General features: G+C 37.0%; 3 non-coding genes and 1 pseudogene across 3 annotated transcripts; all 4 read left to right on the top strand.

Moving 5' to 3' along the window:
• The first annotated feature begins 444 nt into the window (after positions 1–444).
• LOC142510201 (5S ribosomal RNA) lies at positions 445–563 on the top strand. The gene has a single exon (XR_012808327.1). It is a non-coding gene; the product is annotated as a 5S ribosomal RNA (ribosomal RNA).
• Positions 564–1,819: 1,256 nt separating this feature from the next.
• On the top strand, positions 1,820–1,938 carry LOC142508230 (5S ribosomal RNA). The gene has a single exon (XR_012806455.1). It is a non-coding gene; the product is annotated as a 5S ribosomal RNA (ribosomal RNA).
• Positions 1,939–4,428: 2,490 nt separating this feature from the next.
• LOC142510304 (5S ribosomal RNA) lies at positions 4,429–4,545 on the top strand. Its single transcript, XR_012808426.1, has one exon. It is a non-coding gene; the product is annotated as a 5S ribosomal RNA (ribosomal RNA).
• Positions 4,546–20,088: 15,543 nt separating this feature from the next.
• Positions 20,089–20,207, top strand: LOC142510754 (5S ribosomal RNA; annotated as a pseudogene).
• The last annotated feature ends 248 nt before the right edge of the window (positions 20,208–20,455 follow it).

Below are 20,455 nucleotides of genomic sequence, written 5' to 3' on the forward strand. Positions count from 1 at the left end.
TTTCCGCTTCTGTTGAGCTTCCGTTTCCTCGAGAAATCCGCTTAGGAAGTCCGAAATTCGATTCCGGTTCCATTTTATCGTATCCTAGGCATAATAATAGCTTTATATTCGCTATTTTCTTCATCTTATTTTTTTTCTATTTTCTGGGAACATTTAGCGATTTTAGTTGTCGTGAGCCGGTTCTGTGCGGAAGGGTATGACGCAGATTACTCCGGAGACGGTTAACTCATTAAAAACAATTATTTCGACTGTTTTAGCTATAATTTACGTAAACGGTCGCGACACGAGGACTTCCCAGGAAAGTCACCCATCCTAGCTCTGCCATCGCGCCAAAACGCTTAACTTCTTGGTTCTGATTTTGCGAGAGCAGTGCCGCGTGTTGTCCATCGCCGCCAGCTCCACACGTACTCGAGGGATATAAGAATAAACGTCCCACTCAATGTCGGGTTCGATCATACCAGCACTAATGCACCGGATCCCATCAGAACTCCGAAGTTAAGCGTGTTTGGTCGAGAGCAGTACTAGGATGGGTGATTCCTTGGGATGTCCTCGTGTTGCACCCATTTACGTGTTTTTCTATTTTCGATTACTTGTTGACAGATGATTTTCGGCTCAAATCATCTGAATCTCGATCGGGACCTGATAAGACATGTGAAATAAACGTAGCTCGAGCCCTGCCGGATTTGGACAAAATTTTAGGCTAATTTGATGGTAAACGGGAAAACAAACGAGACTCGTTACTCAGCAATGAGCTGACGAGATTTTAGCCGAATTCCTTCTCTAAGACCCTCTAATTTGCGATTTTCCGCTTCTGTTAAGCTTCCGTTTCCTCGATAAATATGTTTAGGAAGTTTGAAATTCGATTCCAGTTCCATTTTATCGTATCCCAGGCAAAATAATAGCTTTATATTCGCTATTTTCTTCTTCTTATTTTTTTTCTATTTTCTGGGAACATTTATAGATTTTTGTTTTCGTGAGCCGGTTCGGTGCGGAAAGGTATCACGCAGATAACTCTGGAGACGGTTAACTCATAAAAAAAATATTTCGACTGTTTTAGCTATAATTTACGTAAACGGTCACGACACGAGGACTTCCCAGGATGGGCGACCCCCTGGGAAGTCCTCGTGTTGCACCTCTTTTCGTGTTTTTCTATTTTTGATTACTTGTTCATAGACGATTTTCGGCTCAAATCATCTGAATCTCGATCGGGACCAGATAAGACATGTGAAATCAACGTAGCTCGGGCACTGCCGGATTTGGACAAAATTGTTGGCTAATTTGATTGTAAACGGGCAAACGAACGAGACTCATTACTCTGCAATGAGCTGACGAGATTTTATCCGAATTCCTTCTCTAAGACCCTCTAATATGTGATTTTCTGCTTCTTTTAAGCTTCTGTTTCCTCGAGAAATCCGTTTAGGAAGTCCGAAATTCGATTCCGGTTCCATTTTATCGTATCCGAGGCATAATAATAGCTTTACGTTCGATATTTTCTTCTTCTTATTTTTTTTCTATTTTCTGGGAACATTTAGCGATTTTTGTTGTTGTGAGCCGGTTCTGTGCGGAAGGGTATGACGCAGATTACTCCGGAGACGGTTAACTCATTAAAACAATTATTTCGACTGCTTTAGCTATAATTTACGTAAACGGTCGCGACACGAGGACTTGCCAGGGAGGTCACCCATCCTCACTCTGCCATCGCATTAGAACGTTTAACTTCATGGTTCTGATTGGGCGAGAGCAGTGCCACGTGTTGTCCGATCGCCGCCCGCGCAACACGTAGTAGAGGAATATAAGAATAAACATCCCACTCAATGTCGTGTTCGATCATACCAGCACTAATGCACTGGATCCCATCAGAACTCCGAAGTTAAGTGTGCTAGTGCTAGGGCAGTACTAGGATGGGTGACCCCCTGGGAAGTCCTCGTGTTGCACCCCTTTTCGTGTTTTTCTATGTTTAATTACTTGTTGACAGACGATTTTCGGCTCAAATCATCTGAATATCGATCGGCACTAGATAAGACATGTGAAATCAACGTAGCTCGGGCTCTGTCGGATTTGGAAAAAATTGTAGCCTAATTTGATTGTAAACGGGAAAACGAACGAGACTCTTTACTCCGCAATGAGCTGGCAAGATTTTAGCCGAATTCCTTCTCTAAGACCCTATAATTTGCGATTTTCCGCTTTTGTTAAGCTTCCGTTTCTTCGAGAAATCCGCTTAGGAAGTCCGAAATTGGATTCCGATTCCATTTTATCGTATCGCAGGCATAATAATAACTTTACATTCGCTAATTTTTTTCCCTATTTTTTTTCTATTTTCTGGGAACATTTAGCAATTTTTTTTGTCGTGAGCCGGTTCTGTGCGGAAGGGTATGACGCAGATTACTCCGGAGACGGTTAACTCATTAAAAACAATTATTTCGACTGTTTTATCAATAATTTACGTAAACGATCGCGACACGAGGACTTTCCAGGGAGGTCACCCGTCCTAGCTCTGCCATCGCGCCAGAACGCTTAACTTCATGGTTCTGATTGGGCGAGAGCAGTGCTGTAATGATCATGGGCCATTAGGCTAAACCAACAAAGGCCTCTGCCCATACCCACGCACCACTACTGGTCATGGGTCGTTAGGATGGTCCAGCATGGGCCGAGGCCTTAGTTGGTTCATCCTAATGGCCCATGATCGTTACAAAAAAAGGCGCCTTTTTTTGTAACGATCATGGGCCATTAGGCTGAACCAACAAAGGCCTCGGCCCATACCCACGCACCACTACTGGTCATGGGTCGTTAGGATGGTCCAGCATGGGCCAATGCACCGTCACTCATAGAATATCTCACCCCTGGTAAGTGGTTTCTTTCTCCTTCCCTAACACTTGAACCCAGGACCTCCAGACTTAAGTACCTAGATTCCTAAGTGTTGGTACCAGTTGAGAATTTAGTCTTTTTATATTATTTTAGCCCTTATGAACCACGACTCGACCCCCGTGAACCATTTTTCAATTTTCCCAAGTTTTAAAAACTCTAATGACCCAAAATCTTCGACCCCGAGCCATCTCTTGATTTTCACGAGATACCCCCGAACCATGTTGATCCAAAACTTGACCAACATCCTAAAGTACCCTACTGGACCCATATATCCCACGTAAAACACCCCTAACCAAAAAAACGAGCCCCATACTCCTCTACCATAAGCTGGCCGAGAAATCCTTGTTGGACAAGGACTCTTGATCAAGCTTCCCTGCCCCTACCAACGAACCCAGCCACCAAACCAACCTGTTGTGCACTCCCTAAGGACTCTAAGGACTCGACCTGACCTAGCCCAGGCCCCCTGGACCACGCCCATCAGCCTGCAACAAGCCCAGAACCCTACACGCAATTCCCCTTGATTCTCGGGTGGGAGTCATAGCTTGCTAGGACTCCTTCCCAGCCCTTGAATGCGAGTCCTAGCATGGCTAGGACTCTCTCCCTAACTCACCCACGACCTTGGTTAACCCGTGGAACCAGCCAACCAAGCCCTAGCCCCTGCAACAATAAAACCGAACCCCTTTGCTCCATGACAGAAGGTTGCTGCACAGCTTGTGTTCTATTTCGTGTGTGGTGTTAAGGTGATTATCTAGGACTCTAAATCCCGTGTAAAATCATGCCTAAACATAACCTATATCGTGGCAGCTCGTATATACATGTAAAGGACAAAAGTTTGAATCAAAATCATGCTTGGAATTTCATGGATTGCATAAAAACGAAAATAATTCAAAGTGTCACTTGTTTCCCAAAATTTTCATGCATAAAAATATAATATGATGTGATGATGGTTTGAAGGGAAGAATATGTGAGCCTATGCGTAATTTACGCACGAAAAACCATTGACGATGACGAAGAACGGAGCAAGAACCTTGGCTAAGACTTTCCCTTGGCAACGCTCGAAAGTTTGCCTCAATTTTTAAGAATGTGTGTGCCGTGTAATCTAGGTATTTTCAGAATTGTGGCCGTGTGCTTTTGAAATAATCGTAGGTTTATGGGAAAGGTTTACATATTATATACTTAATTAAACACTAACAAGGCTTTAGGCCTATTAAGCCCCTAATTAAGCCAATTAGTCTTTAATTAGAATTAAATAAAATGTTAGTAAAGTTTTGGTAAAAATAGTTTGGGAATTAAATAGCGGGGTTGCCAAAAAGTTCGTATTTTTTTATTGAAAAACCCACACCGATAAAATTTACGTCCCGACGTATAAAATCAACATGCAAGTATCGAAATTTAAGGGACCAAAATGCAATATTTCAAAAGATTGGGGACCTAAGGGCAATTTACGAACGTTTAAGGGCTGAATCAAAATTTTCGAAATAATATAAGGATTTATTTGTTGTCCATCGCCACCCGCGCCACACGTACTCGAGGGATATAAGAATAAACATCCCACTCAATGTTGGGTGGGATCATACCAGCACTAATGCACCGGATACCATCAGAACTCGGAAGTTAAGCGTGCTTGGGCGAGCAGTACTAGGACGGGTGACCCCCTGGGAAATCCTCGTGTTGCACCCTTTTTTGTGTTTTTCTATTTTTGATTACTTGTTGACAGACGATTTTCGGCTCAAATCATCTGAATCTCGATCGGGACCAGATAAGACATGTGAAATCAACGTAGCTCGGGCACTGCCGGATTTGGACAAAATTGTAGCCTAATTTGATTGTAAACGGGCAAATGAACGAGACTGATTACTCTGCAATGAGCTGGCGAGATTTTAGCCGAATTCCTTCTTTAAGACCCTCTAATTTGCGATTTTCAACTTCTGTTAAGCTTTCGTTTCCTCGAGAAATCCGTTTAGGAAGTCCAAAATTCGATTCCGGTTCCATTTTATCGTATCCTAGGCATAATAATAGCTTTACATTCGTTATTTTCTTCTTCTTATTTTTTTTTCAATTTTCTGGGATCATTTAGCGATTTTTGTTGTCGTGAGCCGGTTCTGTGCGGAAGGGTATGACGCAGATTACTCCGGAGATGGTTAACTTATTAAAAACAATTATTTCAACAGTTTTAGCTATAATTTACGTAAACGGTCGCGACACGAGTACTTTCCAGGGAGGTCACCCATCCTAGCTCTGGCATCGCGCCAGAACGGTTAACTTCTTGGTTCTGATTGGGCGAGAGCAGTGCCGCGTGTAACGTCCCGAAAATCGAAAAGTCCACATAAACCACATGCATGCAAATTATTAAATTCTTTGGTATTTCATTAAATTATTTTAAAGCATAAAATGTATTTTTATTTTATTAAATTGTGTTTAATTATTTTTATGCATTTTATGCATAATTCATGCATGGTAGAATTTATTCCATACATTTTATAAGTTCATGCATTAAGGTTTTTAAGTTGCATTTCGCTCTTGAACGAGGATCAGAGACCGGAGAATTTTCAAGAAAATTATTTTTATTACACGATTAAGTTCTATTAATTAATACAAGATGTTTTAAAGGTGTTTTTCAAGAATTGAGATTTATTGGGTATTTTTATCTGCAGAATTTTATTTTTACCCGGTAAGCAAATTTTATCGAATCAGGGGACTTTTTGAGGGTTCGGCTAATATTTTCAAAAACTTTTCATCACGAAATATTTTTCGGGAGTGTGTTTGGACTTAATGAGACTACTTTTAAGCTTGTTGGGCTTAAAATCCTTTTTAAATCTTTAATTAGAAACTTATGGCCTATTATATTTTAATTAACTACCTAATAAATCCCTATGGACCCACTACACCTAACATTACCCTCCCCAATCATCCGACACCCTCACTCCCATCTCAACATTTTCATAGACATCCCAGCAGCTGAAAGCACGGCCATTTCCATTCAAGGCGTAATAAAATTCTCCGACTTGATTTCCGACGCTCGTTCTTCGGTTTTCTAGCGAAATATTTTCACCAGGCACGCTCTATATCATTCTTCTGCATCATACACGTTTTATATACTGAGTTTGGTGTTCATGCATGAAAAGTTTCGATCCAAGCTTGTCTATGGAAGATCTTTGATTTTCTTGTGTTTATTGCATTCTTTTTGTTTCAAGTCTCACATTTTCTTGAATTGTGCAAGGAGGCTGCCGTTTTGTTGATGCTAAGGGACTGTTTAGAGCAGGTTAGTGGAGTCATGAGGCTGGTGTAAGGTTCGGTAGGTTTGGAGTGAAGGCCGAGATGTGTAGCGGCTTGGGGTTTCTCGTTTTCTTTGTCTAGATCGGTGGGTAGGTGAAGTCTGGTGGTGCAAGGGCGACTCTAGACCTTGAATAGACTCTGGTGGGTCTGAACCATGGTCTGGAAATGCACGAACGCTGCTGGTCTTGTCCTAGAATCCGCAAGGGAAGAGTTGGACGAGTTGGGTTCGATTGGTGTTGTGGGGAGTGTAGCGATAGGGTGATCTACGCCTGATGCATGAGGCTGATGGCATGGGTGCAGTAGGTTCAGGGGAGCCCTATGGTGGTCTAGGAAAGGCTGAGACGTGCCTGGTTCCATCGGTGTTGGGCTAAGACGCGAGAATAGGGAGGTAGTGTAGTAGGGTAGGCGAAAGGGGAAGAGGCTGATTTCCAGCATCTTGTAAGGCCTGATCGAATGGTTTAAGCGACGGGTCTGGATGTTTATAAGGCCTTTTAAGTGTTTATTAGGTGTGGTAAAATGTTGGGAAAAATACGGTTAAGTTTCGAGTCGATTCGGCTTAAAACCGGGACACCGGTCCAAGTTTTAAAACAATTCAGTTAAGTTATAAAATGGGCTCGAGTTTACGTTTAGGGATGCTTTTAAATATGTTTTGGGATATTTTAAGGAATTTGGTAAGCTTCGGATCAAAATAATGAGTTTTGGATTTATCCGGGATTTAGTCGCAACACGAAACGTTAATTACAGAATTAATTGAAACGCTAGATTTAAGCTTAATTAAATTATGAAAAATTATATTTAAAGTCAAATAATTATAAGAAGTCTAAGTTTTTAATTTGGGAATTTTATGCTAAGGTTTGGTTTAATTCGGGATTAAAGCGCGTTAATATGTTATGTTTAAAAATTAATTTAAAATTCATCGATTTAAGCCAAATAAAAATATGGGAAAATTTTTGTAGGCTTAAATAATTATTTGGGACATGTTAGAGTCAATGGAATTAAGAAAATGTCAAAAACGTGAAATTTTACGTCTAAGGGCAAAATGGTAATTTTTGGGTTTCCAGGGGCAAAATGGTCATTTTGCACCCGGGGTTAGATGTTGGTCCTGGCAGCGCCATGAGCACAAATTTACTATATTTTAAAGTTTTATGCATCATGATCACGATTTTTAAGATTTTATGAAAATATACGTTGCATGCTTGGTTTAAAGGAAAAATTACGTATATGCATGTTTTTATTAAGTGGTGAATATCATGATACGATAGAGCTGATACGATAGAGCTGATACGAAAGTCACAACTAATGAACTGAATTCAGTTAAAAAGAAAATGTTTAAGTTTATGATGACATGATTTAATACGATATGATTTGATACGACATGTTTATATTCATGTTTTAAAGTTTATGAAAGGTATGTTGGCATTATGATTTTACAATACACGTTTATGTTATGCTTTTAAGTTCATGAAAGATATGTTGAGTATGATATTTTTCACTGCTGTGTGCTATGTATATGTACTTGTTATTCCTGGTATAGGTGTGTTGATTCTTTAGACTCACTAGGCGTGTGTGATGCAGGTGAGCTAAATGTTGAGGAGACTATAGGTGCCAAACTCTGAGTAGGCAGACCTGGTGCGATGACACGACCCGAGGACCACATGTTTTCCGCATTACGATTTATGAGATTGAGAGGAAATGAATATTTTCACACGTTGATGATTTTAAGATTTTTATTAGTTTATGTTTTCGTATGATTGTAGATGAGTTTTGTTATTTTTTTACTGTCAAATTATTACGATTATTTTAAATGTTATTTCGAAAATGCGAGCTTTTATTTAAAAAAAATGTCCAGTAGAATTTTAAAAATGAGTGAGACGTTACAGTTGGTATCAGAGCAAGGGCCATGTATAGGGTTGTGCCACCGCCAGTTTCTGCAGCTCAGTCTTCAAGCCTCAAGTCTGTAAGCTTTTATGATTTCAATGTTTTCAATGTTTTACTCATATCACCTGCATGTTAACATGATTTACGCTTTATGATGATTTATTGTATATGTTTAACTGCTTTTATGATTTAAGGATTTACTGTTTTAAAAACTAGATTAAATTGCATGTTGGTTACGTTTGGAATTGGACGTGTCTAAGAATTCGAATATTGGTCTTTAGGAGAAGTGGATAATGATTTGATTATACCGATTTTTAGGTTAGAAGTACTGATGTTCTACTCTTTGGGGTAATAAGTTAATCTTGAAAGTTATGAATGCTTTTGGGACTTGTAGAATTTCTTAGAAATTATTGATAGTTCGTGGTTGCTAGTTGAATTAATTTTTGATGAATCCATACAAGGATTAATGATTCGAAAACTACGACGATCTTTGTAAGTATAAAAACGTTGAATTTATTTAGGATGCATGCTCTACCTAATGGGACCTAAGGATTTAATTGAATTGATTGAGAATTTAAAGGACCTAATTGTAATAACCAATAATTGAGGACCTGAGTGCAACAATAAAATTCTAAGGGACTATTTCGAATTTACCAAACTTTGGGACTAAATTTTTAGTTTTGAGAATTTTAAGGTTTAATGAGGCCAAGTCGAAAATTTTATGGAAAAAAAATGCAAATTTCGAGGAGTTATAAAGCCAAAATTGTAATCTTTGACAATTTTAAGGACCAAATTGTAAATTTTGAAATTTTGAGGATTAAAATTCGAACTTTTGAGGAACACTTGGGTAAAATCAGTAATTTTCCAGGTTATGAGAATTGATCTTGGGTCTAATAAAGTTAAGATTATTGAATTTTATGTTACGAGAAACCTATAAAATGGGATTAGGAACGCCAAGAACTTATGGGTAATTTTTGGATTCTCGAGATTAAGAACAAATTCGGATAATATTCGAGGAAAGTAAGAACTAATTTTGAAATTTTTAAGAAATTTAGGGATTTGTTTAGCAGTAAGTGAGAATTGAATGGTTTAAATGATAAGACTTTTCGGTTATTTGAGCTTGAAGAGATAATTAGAACTTGGTTAAAATCTGGGTTATAATGTAATAAGGAATGACAATCAAGGGCATTGTAGGATGATTCAATATTGGGCTTGAAAATCTAAATGTTAATGGAATAAGACAATGGAAAAAAATTAAGAATTTAGAGTGATAACAATTTAAGGTAAAGTGATCATTTAGTCAAGTTACAAGATTAGACATTAAGTTAACTTATTTTTGAGGACTTAAGGTTTGATGTAGCATAAGTTTTAATCATGATCTTAAGAGTTAAAATTATATCTTTGTTGGAATTTAAATTTTTCTAGAAAGTTGGGTATGTTTGATGGTTAGGTTACTCGATAGATGCATGTAAGAATTGAGGTAGACACCTCGTCTTGAGGAATTTTTGGTAAGTTATTAAGAAACTTGAGAATAAGTGAATATGTGTGTTGGAATTATGTTATCTAATACTATTTGGGTCGCGTAAGCTTGAATTTTAAGTTTATGGAATACGTGTTCATACGGAAATTTTGGGTGAAAAAATAATAATAATAATAATAAAAAAGAATTAGTTGTGTTCAACATAAGTTATCAATTAATGAATATTAAGATTTTTATAGAGTGAGAAATCTAAAAAGCTTGATATGGGGATTCTAGAACTCTATGGAGTATAAGTGAAGTTGATTTATTAGAGTTAGTCTAAGGCTCCCATGGGATGACTTAATAAGTTTTATACGCTAGTATGTATGAAGCATTGAGAATACATAAGAATGCAACATTCATTTCAACGAGGAAAGTCCAAGGGCCTTAAGCCTCAACTAAATTGTAATTGGGAAGAAAATAGTTTAAGCATGTGATTGATGATAGAAGTGTTTTATTAATTAGGTAGAAGTTCGATAGTTTTATGGATTAACGCTACTCGAATTTAAAGATTTGCAACAATTTAATATTTGGGATGTACTTGTAAATAATTAAGTTACGTAAGTTTGGTGCTATAAGATAAAGATTCGATTCAAGGATCTTAGGCGAATATCATTATGGGTTTGAGATAAGGTTTAACTTTTAAGTGTATCACCGAAGATATAAGTCGATCAGTAAAATCTTGGTGTTAAGATTTCTTAAGTTGCATAAATGATAATGTAATAAGTTGATGAACATTACGGGTATAGTATAAGAAAAGTAAGACGCAATAAAATTCGAACTGCCATTTCTAATATTGGGAAGTTTGAGAAAAGTCGGAATTTGAGGCCTGAGTAGAATAGAACTAAGTCGCAATAAGTCGTTCTAGGTTGCAATTCGCAAATAAGGATTTCATTAGGCAAAATAATTAGGATTGAGGAGACATAAGTACATCATAAGATTTATTATTTTATTACAGTAGCGCAGCGGAAACGTGGAATATTGAGATTCTAGAATTAAGAGTCTAAACTTTGGGATTATCAAGGATAAGCGAATTTCGCGGACGAAATTCAATTTAAGAGGGGAAGATTGTAACGTCCCGAAAATCGGAAAGTCCACGTAAACCACATGCATGCAAATTATTAAATTCTTTGGTATTTCATTAAATTCTTTTAAAGCATAAAATGTATTTTTATTTTATTAAATTGTGTTTAATTATTTTTATGCATTTTATGCATAATTCATGCATGGTAGAATTTATTCCATACATTTTATAAGTTCATGCATTAAGGTTTTTAAGTTGCATTTCGCTCTCGAACGAGGATCAGAGACCGGAGAATTTTCAAGAAAATTATTTTTACTACACGATTAAGTTCTATTAATTAATATAAGATGTTTTAAAGGTATTTTTCAAGAATTGAGATTTATTTGGTATTTTTATCCGCAGAATTTTATTTTTACCCGGTAAGCAAATTTTATCGAATCGGGGGATTTTTTGAGGGTTCGGCTATATATTTTCAAAAACTTTACACAACGAAATATTTTTCGGGAGTGTGTTTGGACTTAATGAGACTACTTTTAAGCTTTTTGGGCTTAAAATCCTTTTTAAATCTTTAATTAACAACTTATGGCCTATTATGTTTTAATTAACTACATAATAAATCCCTAAGGACCCACTACACCTAACATTACCCTCCCCAATCAGCCGACACCCTCAATCCCATCTCAACATTTTCATAGAAATCCCAGCAGCTGAAAGCACGGCCATTTCCATTCAAGGCGTAAGAAAATTCTCCGACTTGATTCCCGACGCTCGTTCTTCGGTTTTCTTGCGAAATATTTTCACCAGGCACGCTCTATATCATTCTTCTGCATCATACACGTTTTATATACTGAGTTTGGTGTTCATGCATGAAAAGTTTCGATCCAAGCTTGTCTATGGAAGATCTTTGATTTTCTTGTGTTTATTGCATTCTTTTTGTTTCAAGTCTCACATTTTCTTGAATTGTGCAAGGAGGCTGCCGTTTTGTTGATGCTAAGGGACTGTTTAGAGCAGGTTAGTGGAGTCATGAGGCTGGTGTAAGGTTCGGTAGGTTTGGAGTGAAGGCCGAGATGTGTAGCGGCTTGGGGTTTCTCGTTTTCTTTGTCTAGATCGGTGGGTAGGTGAAGTCTGGTGGTGCAAGGGCGACTCTAGACCTTGAATAGACTCTGGTGGGTCTGAACCATGGTCTGGAAATGCACGAACGCTGCTGGTCTTGTCCTAGAAGCCGCAAGGGAAGAGTTGGACGAGTTGGGTTCGATTGGTGTTGTGGGGAGTGTAGCGATAGGGTGATCTACGCCTGATGCATGAGGCTGATGGCGTGGGTGCAGTAGGTTCAGGGGAGCCCTATGGTGGTCTAGGAAAGGCTGAGACGTGCCTGGTTCCATCGGTGTTGGGCTAAGACGCGAGAATAGGGAGGTAGTGTAGTAGGGTAGGCGAAAGGGGAAGAGGCTGATTTCCAGCATCTTGTAAGGCCTGATCGAATGGTTTAAGCGACGGGTTTGGATGTTTATAAGGCCTTTTAAGTGTTTATTAGGTGTGGTAAAAAGTTGGGAAAAATACGGTTAAGTTTCGAGTCGATTCGGCTTAAAACCGGGACACCGGTCCAAGTTTTAAAACAATTCAGTTAAGTTATAAAATGGGCTCGAGTTTACGTCTAGGGATGCTTTTAAATATGTTTTGGGATATTTTAAGGAATTTGGTAAGCTTCGGATCAAAATAATGAGTTTTAGATTTATCCGGGATTTAGTCGCAACACGAAACGTTAATTACAGAATTAATTGAAACGCTAGATTTAAGCTTAATTAAATTATGAAAAATTATATTTAAAGTCAAATAATTATAAGAAGTCTAAGTTTTTAATTTGGGAATTTTATGCTAAGGTTTGGTTTAATTCGGGATTAAAGCGCGTTAATATGTTATGTTTAAAAATTAATTTAAAATTCATCGATTTAAGCCAAATAAAAATATGGGAAAATTTTTGTAGGCTTAAATAATTATTTGAGACATGTTAGAGTCAATGGAATTAAGAAAATGTCAAAAACGTGAAATTTTACGTCTAAGGACAAAATGGTAATTTTTGGGTTTCTAGGGGCAAAATGGTCATTTTGCACCCGGGGTTAGATGTTGGTCCTGGCAGCGCCATGAGCACAAATTTACTATATTTTAAAGTTTTATGCATCATGATCACGATTTTTAAGATTTTATGAAAATATACGTTGCATGATTGGTTTAAAGGAAAAATTACGTATATGCATGTTTTTATTAAGTGGTGAATATCATGATGTTTTTGAAGGATGGGAGTTGGTTGTGACTGACGATGTATATGTATACGATGATAGGATTGGAGATATCGTGAGGGAAAAGGCCCTAGAGGGAGCCCGTTTACGGGAGAAGGCCCCAGAGGGAGCCCGACGATCGTATTTCCATTGACATGATATGAGATATGATGAGCTGAGGCCAAGGCTCAGTGGACGGGTAATGCTGTCGCTGATGTCCCCGCCGCCGGGTACCACGGTTTTATAGATGGATCCATCGATAGAGCTGATACGATAGAGCTGATACGAAAGTCACAACTAATGAACTGAATTCAGTTAAAAAGAAAATGTTTAAGTTTATGATGACATGATTTATTACGATATGATTTGATACGACATGTTTATATTCATGTTTTAAAGTTTATGAAAGGTATGTTGGCATTATGATTTTACAATACACGTTTATGTTATGCTTTTAAGTTCATGAAAGATATGTTGAGTATGTTATTTTTCACTACTGTGTGCTATGTATATGTACTTGTTATTCCTGGTATAGGTGTGTTGATTCTTTAGACTCACTAGGCGTGTGTGATGCAGGTGAGCTAAATGTTGAGGAGACTATAGGTGCCGAACTCTGAGTAGGCAGACCTGGTGCGATGACACGACCCGAGGACCACATGTTTTCCGCATTACGATTTATGAGATTGAGAGGAAATGAATATTTTCACACGTTGATGATTTTAAGATTTTTATTAGTTTATGTTTTCGTATGATTGTAGATGAGTTTGGTTATTTTTTTACTGTCAAATTATTACGATTATTTTAAATGTTATTTCGAAAATGCGAGCTTTTATTTAAAAAAAATGTCCTGTAGAATTTTAAAAATGAGTGAGACGTTACAGTTGGTATCAGAGGAAGGGCCATGTATAGGGTTGTGCCACCGCCAGTTTCTGCAGCTCAGTCTTCAAGCCTCAAGTCTCGAAGCTTTTATGATTTCAATGTTTTCAATGTTTTACTCATATCACCTGCATGTTAACATGATTTACGCTTTATGATGATTTATGGTATATGTTTAACTGCTTTTATGATTTAAGGATTTACTGTTTTAAAAACTAGATTAAACTGCATGTTGGTTACGTTTGGAATTGGACGTGTCTAAGAATTCGAATATTGGTCTTTAGGAGAAGTGGATAATGATTTGATTATACCGATTTTTAGGTTAGAAGTACTGATGTTCTACTCTTTGGGGTAATAAGTTAATCTTGAAAGTTATGAATGCTTTTGGGACTTGTAGAATTTCTAAGAAATTATTGATAGTTCGTGGTTGCTAGTTGAATTAATTTTTGATGAATCCATACAAGGATTAATGATTCGAAAACTACGACGATCTTTGTAAGTATAAAAACGTAGAATTTATTTAGGATGCATGCTCTACCTAATGGGACCTAAGGATTTAATTGAATTGATTGAGAATTTAAAGGACCTAATTGTAATAGCCAATAATTGAGGACCTGAGTGCAACAATAAAATTCTAAGGGACTATTTCGAATTTACCAAACTTTGGGATTAAATTTTTAGTTTTGAGAATTTTAAGGTTTAATGAGGCCAAGTCGAAAATTTTATGGAAAAAAATGCAAATTTCGAGGAGTTATAAAGCCAAAATTGTAATCTTTGACAATTTTAAAGACCAAATTGTAAATTTTGAAATTTTGAGGATTAAAATTCGAACTTTTGAGGAACACTTGGGTAAAATCAGTAATTTTCGAGGTTATGAGAATTGATCTTGGGTCTAATAAAGTTAAGATTATTGAATTTTATGTTACGAGAAACCTATAAAATGGGATTAGGAACGCCAAGAACTTATGGGTAATTTTTGGATTCTCGAGATTAAGAACAAATTCGGATAATATTCGAGGAAAGTAAGAACTAATTTTGAAATTTTTAAGAAATTTAGGGATTTGTTTAGCAGTAAGTGAGAATTGAATGGTTTAAATGATAAGACTTTTCGGTTATTTGAGCTTGAAGAGATAATTAGAACTTGGTTATAATCTGGGTTATAATGTAATAAGGAATGACAATCAAGGGCATTGTAGGATGATTCAATATTGGGCTTGAAAATCTAAATGTTAATGGAATAAGACAATGGAAAAAAATTAAGAATTTAGAGTAATAACAATTTAAGGTAAAGTGATCATTTAGTCAAGTTACAAGATTAGACATTAAGTTAACTTATTTTTGAGGACTTAAGGTTTGATGTAGCATAAGTTTTAATCATGATCTTAAGAGTTAAAATTATATCTTTGTTGGAATTTAATTTTTCTAGAAAGTTGGGTATGTTTGATGGTTAGGTTACTCGATAGATGCATGTAAGAATTGAGGTACACACCTCGTCTTGAGGAATTTTTGGTAAGTTATTAAGAAACTTGAGAATAAGTGAATATGTGTGTTGGAATTATGTTATCTAATACTATTTGGGTCGCGTAAGCTTGAATTTTAAGTTTATGGAATACGTGTTCATACGAAAATTTTGGGTGAAAAAATAATAATAATAATAATAAAAAGAATTAGTTGTGTTCAACATAAGTTATCAATTAATGAATATTAAGATTTTTATCGAGTGAGAAATCTAAAAAGCTTGATATGGGGATTCTAGAACTCTATGGAGTATAAGTGAAGTTGATTTATTAGAGTTAGTCTAAGGCTCCCATGGGATGACTTAATAAGTTTTATACGCTAGTATGTATGAAGCATTGAGAATACGTAAGAATGCAACATTCATTTCAACGAGGAAAGTCCAAGGGCCTTAAGCCTCAACTAAATTGTAATTGGGAAGAAAATAGTTTAAGCATGTGATTGATGATAGAAGTGTTTTATTAATTAGGTAGAAGTTCGATAGTTTTATGGATTAACGCTACTCGAATTTAAAGATTTGCAACAATTTAATATTTGGGATGTACTTGTAAATAATTAAGTTACGTAAGTTTGGTGCTATAAGATAAAGATTCGATTCAAGGATCTTAGGCGAATATCATTATGGGCTTTAGATAAGGTTTAACTTTTAAGTGTATCACCGAAGATATAAGTCGATCAGTAAAATCTTGGTGTTAAAATTTCTTAAGTTGCATAAATGATAATGTAATAAGTTGATGAACATTACGGGTATAGTATAAGAAAAGTAAGACGAAATAAAATTCGAACTGCCATTTCTAATATTGGGAAGTTTGAGAAAAGTCGGAATTTGAGGCATGAGTAGAATAGAACTAAGTCGCAATAAGTCGTTCTAGGTTGCAATTCGCAAATAAGGATTTCAATAGGCAAAATAATTAGGATTGAGGAGACATAAGTACATCCTAAGATTTATTATTTTATCACAGTAGCGCAGCGGAAACGTGGAATATTGAGGTTATAGAATTAAGAGTCTAAACTTTGTGATTATCAAGGATAAGCGAATTTCGCGGACGAAATTCAATTTAAGGGGGGAAGATTGTAACGTCCCGAAAATCGGAAAGTCCACGTAAACCACATGCATGCAAATTATTAAATTCTTTGGTATTTCATTAAATTCTTTTAAAGCATAAAATTTATTTTTATTTTATTAAATTGTGTTTAATTATTTTTATGCATTTTATGCATAATTCATGCATGGTAGAATTTATTCCATACATTTTATAAGTTCATGCATTAAGGTTTTTAAGTTGCATTTCGCTCTCGAACGAGGATCAGAGACCGGAGAATTTTCAAGAAAATTATTTTTATTACACGATTAAGTTCTATTAATTAATATAAGATGTTTTAAAGGTATTTTTCAAGAATTGAGATTTATTTGGTATTTTTATCCGCAGAATTTTATTTTTACCCGGTAAGCAAATTTTATCGAATCGGGGGATTTTTTGAGGGTTCGGCTAATATTTTCAAAAAATTTACACCACGAAATATTTTTCGGGAGTGTGTTTGGACTTAATGAGACTACTTTTAAGCTTGTTGGGCTTAAAATCCTTTTTAAATCTTTAATTAACAACTTATGGCCTATTATATTTTAATTAACTACATAATAAATCCCTAAGGACCCACTACACCTAACATTACCCTTCCCAATCAGCCGACACCCTCAATCCCATCTCAACATTTTCATAGAAATCCCAGCAGCTGAAAGCACGGCCATTTCCATTCAAGGCGTAAGAAAATTCTCCGACTTGATTCCCGACGCTCGTTCTTCGGTTTTCTTGCGAAATATTTTCACCAGGCACGCTCTATATCATTCTTCTGCATCATACACGTTTTATATACTGAGTTTGGTGTTCATGCATGAAAAGTATCGATCCAAGCTTGTCTATGGAAGATCTTTGATTTTCTTGTGTTTATTGCATTCTTTTTGTTTCAAGTCTCACATTTTCTTGAATTGTGCAAGGAGGCTGCCGTTTTTTTTGATGCTAAGGGACTGTTTAGAGCAGGTTAGTGGAGTCATGAGGCTGGTGTAAGGTTCGGTAGGTTTGGAGTGAAGGCCGAGATGTGTAGCGGCTTGGGGTTTCTCGTTTTCTTTGTCTAGATCGGTGGGTAGGTGAAGTCTGGTGGTGCAAGGGCGACTCTAGACCTTGAATAGACTCTGGTGGGTCTTAACCATGGTCTGGAAATGCACGAACGCTGCTGGTCTTGTCCTAGAAGCCGCAAGGGAAGAGTTGGACGAGTTGGGTTCGATTGGTGTTGTGGGGAGTGTAGCGATAGGGTGATCTACGCCTGATGCATGAGGCTGATGGCGTGGGTGCAGTAGGTTCAGGGGAGCCCTATGGTGGTCTAGGAAAGGCTGATACGTGCCTGGTTCCATCGGTGTTGGGCTAAGACGCGAGAATAGGGAGGTAGTGTAGTAGGGTAGGCGAAAGGGGAAGAGGCTGATTTCCAGCATCTTGTAAGGCCTGATCGAATGGTTTAAGCGACGGGTCTGGATGTTTATAAGGCCTTTTAAGTGTTTATTAGGTGTGGTAAAAAGTTGGGAAAAATACGGTTAAGTTTCGAGTCGATTCGGCTTAAAACCGGGACACCGGTCCAAGTTTTAAAACAATTCGGTTAAGTTATAAAATGGGCTCGAGTTTACGTCTAGGGATGCTTTTAAATATGTTTTGGGATATTTTAAGGAATTTGGTAAGCTTTGGATCAAAATAATGAGTTTTGGATTTATCCGGGATTTAGTCGCAACACGAAACGTTAATTACAGAATTAATTGAAACGCTAGATTTAAGCTTAATTAAATTATGAAAAATTATATTTAAAGTCAAATTATTATAAGAAATCTAAGTTTTTAATTTGGGAATTTTATGCTAAGGTTTGGTTTAATTCGGGATTAAAGCGCGTTAATATGTTATGTTTAAAAATTAATTTAAAATTCATCGATTTAAGCCAAATAAAAATATGGGAAAATTTTTGTAGGCTTAAATAATTATTTGGGACATGTTAGATTAAATGGAATTAAGAAAATGTCATACGTCTAAGGGCAAAATGGTAATTTTTGGGTTTCTAGGGGCAAAATGGTCATTTTGCACCCGGGGTTAGATGTTGGTCCTGGCAGCGCCATGAGCACAAATTTACTATATTTTAAAGTTTTATGCATCATGATCACGATTTTTAATATTTTATGAAAATATACGTTGCATTCTTGGTTTAAAGGAAAAATTACGTATATGCATGTTTTTATTAAGTGGTGAATATCATGATGTTTTTGAAGGATGGGAGTTGGTTGTGACTGACGATGTATATGTATACGATGATAGGATTGGAGATATCGTGAGGGAAAAGGCCCTAGAGGGAGCCCGTTTACGGGAGAAGGCCCCAGAGGGAGCCCGACGATCGTATTTCCATTGACATGATATGAGATATGATGAGCTGAGGCCAAGGCTCAGTGGACGGGTAATGCTGTCGCTGATGTCCCCGCCGCCGGGTACCACGGTTTTATAGATGGATCCATCGATAGAGCTGATAAGATAGAGCTGATACGAAAGTCACAACTAATAAACTGAATTCAGTTAAAAAGAAAATGTTTAAGTTTATGATGACATGATTTAATACGATATGATTTGATACGACATGTTTATATCATGTTTTAAAGTTTATGAAAGGTATGTTGGCATTATGATTTTACAATACACGTTTATGTTATGCTTTTAAGTTCATGAAAGATATGTTGAGTATGATATTTTTCACTGCTGTGTGCTATGTATATGTACTTGTTATTCCTGGTATAGGTGTGTTGATTCTTTAGACTCACTAGGCATGTGTGATGCAGGTGAGCTAAATGTTGAGGAGACTATAGGTGCCGAACTCTGAGTAGGCAGACCTGGTGCGATGACACGACCCGAGGACCACATGTTTTCCGCATTACGATTTATGAGATTGGGAGGAAATGAATATTTTCACACGTTGATGATTTTAAGATTTTTATTAGTTTATGTTTTCGTATGATTGTAGATGAGTTTGGTTATTTTTTTACTGTCAAATTATTACGATTATTTTAAATGTTATTTCGAAAATGCGAGCTTTTATTTAAAAAAAATGTCCAGTGGAATTTTAAAAATGAGTGAGACGTTACAGTGCGTGTTGCACCCCTTTTCGTGTTTTTCTATTTTTGATTACTTGTTGACAGACTATTTTCGACTCAAATCATCTGAATCTCGATTGGGACCAGATAAGACATGTGAAAGCAACGTAGCTCGGACACTGCCGGATTTGGACAAAATTGAAACCTAATTTGATTGAAACGGGCAAACGAACGTGACTCATTACTCCGCAATGAGCTGGCGAGATTTTAGCCGAATTCCTTCTCTAAGACCCTCTAATTTGCGATTTTCCGCTTCTGTTAAGCTTCCGTTTCCTCGAAAAATCCGCTTAGGAAGTCCGAAATTCGATTCCGGTTCCATTTTATCGTATTCAGGCATAATAATAGCTTTACATTCGCTATTTGCTTTTTCTTATTTTTTTCTATTTTCTGGGAACATTTAGCGATTTTTGTTGTCTTGAGCAGGTTTCGTGCGGAAGGGTATGACGCATATTACTCCGGAGATGGCTAACTCGTTAAAAAAAATTATTTCAACTGCTTTATCCATAATTTACGTATACGGTCGTGACACGAGGACTTACCAGGGAGGTCACCCATCCTAGCTCTGCCATCGCGCCAGAACGCTTAACTTCATGGTTCTGATTGGGCGAGAGCAGTGCCGCGTGTTGTCCATCGCCGCCTGCTCTACACGTACTCGAGGGATATAAGAATAAAAATCCCACTCAATGTCGGGTGCGATCATACCAGCACTAATGCACCGGATCCCATCAAAACTCCGAAGTTAAGCGTGCTTTGCCGAGAGCAGCACTAGGATGGGTGATCCCCTGGAAAGTCCTCGTGTTGCACCCCTTTACGTGTTTTTCTATTTTTGATTACTTGTTGACAGAAGATTTTCGGCTTAAATAATCTGAATCTCGATTAGGATTAGATAAGACATGTGAAATCAACGTAGCTCAAGCACTACCGGATTTGGACAATATTGTAGCCTAATTTGATTGTAAACGGGCAAACGAACAAGACTCATTACTCCACAAGAAGCTGGCGAGATTTTAGCCGAATTCCTTCTCTTGGACCCTCTAATTTGCGATTTTCCGCTT

The sequence above is a fragment of the Primulina tabacum genome, chromosome 10 (assembly GCF_025594145.1).
Source record: "Primulina tabacum isolate GXHZ01 chromosome 10, ASM2559414v2, whole genome shotgun sequence".
Classification (NCBI taxonomy): Eukaryota; Viridiplantae; Streptophyta; class Magnoliopsida; order Lamiales; family Gesneriaceae; genus Primulina; species Primulina tabacum.